At 40.5% G+C, this 4,753-nt stretch overlaps 1 long non-coding RNA gene across 1 annotated transcript; it reads left to right on the top strand.

Moving 5' to 3' along the window:
* LOC125848638 (uncharacterized) lies at nucleotides 1-2,194 on the top strand. The gene is made up of 3 exons (XR_007444541.1): nucleotides 1-147; nucleotides 608-684; nucleotides 1,947-2,194. It is a non-coding gene; the product is annotated as an uncharacterized LOC125848638 (long non-coding RNA).
* Nucleotides 2,195-4,753: the final 2,559 nt, after the last annotated feature.

Raw genomic sequence — 4,753 nt, 5'->3', positions numbered from 1 at the left:
GATTTTCAGCAACAATTCCAAAACTTCTAACTCTCTTAACTCTCTCATCTTTTGTCCGATTTGGGCGATTCAAAAGGCAAAGTTGTGAGATTTTTCGAGGGCAACGCGTTGGTGAGCTCGGATAGTGGTTTGGGGTTCCCGTTTGAGGTAAATTTCGCGAAAAACCTGACTGCTGTACTGTTTTCGAGTCCTTGTTTTTGGAATTTTTGTTTTGGTCATATCTCACTCATTTTAGCTCGGTTTTGGGTGATTCGAAGTCCCACATGTTGAGAATTGTCGTGACTTCGTTGTAGAGTGTTTAAAGAGTGCTGGGCACCTTTTGATTTTCGTTTATTTCGATTTTGGACTGCTGCAGTAGGGTTTCTATTAGTTGTTTAAAGTGGGTTTTCTTGCTTGTTGGTTTTTGCTGTGTTTTAAGCCTCGGATTGTGTTCCATTTTGGAACACAAGTTTGGAGTGCTGTTTAGGGTCTCTTGACGGAGTCAAATTTGGACAGTTCGGTGCGGGTCCCACGATTCCCGTTTTGACTCCAAAATTGACCCGTCTCCGTTTGTTATGATTTTGGTGTCTAAATGACCATAGTAACGTTGTGACTCTATTTTTGATAGCGGGGCAGCGTTTTGAGACTGTTCGGAAAGGGAAAGCTCCGGTAAAGTGATTTGGAGAGCGCACGGTTGGCCTTAAGGTAGGCTACGGCTTTCCTTCTTTTAGATTGAGCTTAATTGTGTAAAAACACGTTGATTGGAGTGAATTGGGGGTGGGTACCAGTTTACTATCTTACTTTGATTAGATACCTCATGTTAGAATCGATTGGCCATATTTCGGGTATAGTATCATGTTATCCGGTTTAGTAGAGTTGCATGTCTATGTGCTAAATGCTATTGTATGCTTGTATGTTTTGTATTGTATGCCTTGTGCATCCTTAACCGTAAGCATGATGTCCTTAGTCTAGGTTAGGCTAGCATTGCCTAAGACTTATGACCCGTGTGGGCTGGATAGCCTTGACTTTCTACCGACGTCGTTCGGATGACTTAGCTCCTTGTAGACTGGAATAGCAGACTTGAGTCTGATAGTTTGAGCCTTAGATTAGGCGTTATCGCTACTTGCTGCACTTCTGTATCTTCTCCCTCGCATTCTGTGGTTCCGGCGCATTCTCGAAGGTTTGGTGCATCACTAGAGGCGTGGGATTGAGATAGTATAGGCTTGGAGCCCTTTTCTGTGATTTCTTAGAGTGGACGGCGTTCCACGGTGGTTGTTGTGGGATTGGATCCTATTGGAGATACCATCACCCCCGGGGTCGTTCTTTCTAGCTGGGCTGGGAACGTATCGCTGGCTGGGTAGACTCGGTGATATCGGCGATCGCCCCCGGGCCTCTCTTTCTAGCTGGGCTGGGAGTGTGCTGCTGGCTGGGTGTCCCCGGGTCGCTCTTTCTAGCTGGGCTGGGAGCTGACTGCATGGTAGGACGACTCGCGATATCTACCTCACTCACGGGTCCCTCTTTCTAGCTGGGCTGGGAGTGGACTGTTTGGTTGGGTGCCCCCTAGGGTCACTCTTTCTAGCTGGGCTGGGAGTGCACTGCTGGCTGGGTGGAGTCTGATGGATTATCTTAGTTACTTTGGGCTGAGAGCCCGATTTTCTTCTTTCTCAGTAGACTTAGCTTTTCCATGTACCTGTCGAGCTTATGGGGGTTCGTTCAGGTTTTATTTAAGCTTGTGTACGAGTGTACCTTCTGGGCTTATGGGGGTCCAGTTAGGTTTAGTCTAGTTGTACTTAGTTTGTTTCTGGTATGCTCGTGTGCTTTCTTTTCTTATCCGTTTGACCTCTCTGTGTCTAGATTCTATCCTTTCTTATTGTTTTTACCCTTTTTGCTCAGTCGGCCTATGATGCCTACTGAGTACCTGTTGTGTTGGTACTCATGCTACGCTCTGCATCTATTTCGTGATGCAGGTCCCAGTACCAGTTACCAGCGGTGATTAGTTCCAGCCTCCTTTTGCAGTTGTGATTCGGAGACGAGGGCGAGCACTTGGCGTTTTGGGGTTTGTTCTGTCTCCTTCTTTTGATTTAGCTAGTCTTGTTGCCTTTGAGACACGCTCTGTTGTGGTCCACTTTTGGGACTTGTACTCTTTATTAGATAGCTCTGTACTAGTGACTTCCAGGTTCTGGGAGGGATTTCTGTATATATTTATTTTGGGTTGCTTCCGCTTTGTTATCCTTGTTTAGATTATTATTTTCGCTAGTTTCTGCCCTTTTGCTCATTGCTTGATGTTCTGGGTTACGGGTTGGCTTACCTACTGGTAGGGTATAGTAGGTGCCATCATGATTCGAGAAATTGGGTCGTGACAATACTTCTTCATGAAGAAGCTAGAAAAATGTTGCCAAAGTCATAAGTAGTGCCTTTATTGGTCGACACTCAACGTGAGATCGCTACTACATTTTAGAGTCTCCCGAAAATGGGTATATCACAACCTCACTACCAAACCTCTCCACTATATTCATCTTATGAAGCAGCTAATGAGAATCAACCAGGAAATTATACATACTCAGTACCCATGAAGAATGGGGATTTCAACTTTAAGAACTTAGTAAAAAAATCATGTTGGTCACTAGTCATTATATGCCTACAGTCAATCGGGGAAACATGCTTATTTCCATGGACGCATCCTCTCTTGCTAGTGTTGGTGTTGCCACTTCTGTTGCTCTAGTTTTGACCATATGTGAAATGACATCAAGGAGGTCAGATACCAATTTGTATAACCTAGATACCAATTGGATTCAAGTAATCGCACGAAAGGAGGAAAGAATGGAGTTTTCCTAAAGTCCTATAGCCTCTCGAACAAAAGTAAAGGAGTCTTCGTACTATTCCGCAAGACTCTACTAGACTTGTCCTTGTGTGATGAGATCACTGAACCTAAAGCTTTGATACCAAGTTTGTCACAGCCCAAAATGAGTTATGAGTGGCACCCACACTTAATCTCCTTGGTGGACGAACCAATGAATTCAACCCCAACTTATATTTATCGTTCAACTTCCAAAATACTAACCATAATGCGGAATCTTAAATCTTATTTAGTGTAAGATCACAAATCGACAAGCGTCTATAAAATATCATTTCCCAAAATCTGAAAGTCATCACGTCAAGGACATCTAATCTTTAAATACTAAGTCTAAGACTATCAAAGACACTAAAATAAATGAATAAAATAGTTTATGTCCAAAAACTAAGGACATCATGCCATGGCCGGGAGAATCCAATAAGAGCTAGAATGGATAGCTCACCCTAGGACCTCATGTGCTGGAAACTAGCTAGAGTTGAGGGCGAGTCAAAGTCACTGTACACTCGATGCACTCCACAAAAGGAAAACGAAGAAAGTACAAGTATGGATCAGTACAAGGTAGCATGTACTGAGTAGATATTATCGGCCGACTTAAAATAGTAACTGATATGCATAAAGTAATAACATGAAACAAACTATAACACTTAGCAGGTGGAAAGCAACGAATAGTATGATCAAGTGATAACAACATTGAAACAAGTACGTAATTAGTCACAGTACCAAACACACACATGAGGACTCATGCCTCCACACCACGCTCATTTGGGAAATGGGTTCTTTGAGATTGAGTACATTAAGTTATTTCAATATGTTTTCATTTAATGTTACCGTGCCCAAACGTGACACCCGATCCAATAATATCGTGTCAGAATGTGACACTGATCCAATAATATCGTGTTGGAACGTGACACCCGATCCAATAATATCGTGCTGGCTGGTGGCACTCGATCAAAATATATTGTTCCGGCTCGTGGCACCCGATCCAACTATATAGTTAATTCATTTGTTAATCTTTATCATCTCTTTCCACTTTCTTAACAATATTTCATTAAGCCTTCTTTATTCAAGGAATCACCTTAATACAAAAAGTTCAAAATTATGGATTTTGTGGTCTTGAGATTACAGACCAATCACAACAACACATAAATTATCCAAACCACAATAACCAAGTACATAGAAAAATTCACAATATCACTCAATGACTATCAATCACTATTAAGAGTCTATCTATCACATAGAATAAACCATAACCTACCTACACCGAGGAGCCGAAGTCAAGCAAGCAAATTCCCCAATGTTTTTCCTTCCACAATGTCTCAGAAAGCTTCCAATCTATCAAGTATGCATAATTCATAAATAAACGAGTCGATAGACACCCATATTACTATATGTCTAGCCTAGACCCAAAATTCACCCAAATCTATAATCAATTTCCTAAAGTTCAAGCCTAACGGTAAGTTTCAATTCCTCCAATTATCATTTTAATGGTATTAATATAATACAATACACCTAATATTCAATTACCTATACTAATTTGTCAAAACTTAGATTATAATGTGATAACCTACTAACCACAAATTTGTCCAATACTTTAACTACGACAAAACATACAAAACATTAACCTACTAATACTTTGTTCCTTATACAATTTCTAGTGACTGACTATTCAATGCCAATTATTAGCATCACTACAAACAATTAGGGTGCGTTTGGTATGAAGGAGAATTTTCCAATTTTCTCATGTTTGGTTGGGTTAAATGTTTTGGAAAATGTTTTCCAAATCAACTCATTTTCCTCAAATCTAAGGAAACTGACTTCCCTTAAAAAATTAAGGAAAATATTTTCCAAAACTCTTGTCCAACTTCAAATTACAATTTATTTTTTAAAAAAATCAATTTTTTTGTTGAAAAAAATTAATTT

The sequence above is a fragment of the Solanum stenotomum genome, chromosome 1 (assembly GCF_019186545.1).
Source record: "Solanum stenotomum isolate F172 chromosome 1, ASM1918654v1, whole genome shotgun sequence".
Lineage (NCBI taxonomy): Eukaryota > Viridiplantae > Streptophyta > Magnoliopsida > Solanales > Solanaceae > Solanum > Solanum stenotomum.
This window is presented reverse-complemented; position numbering and strand designations above follow the sequence as displayed.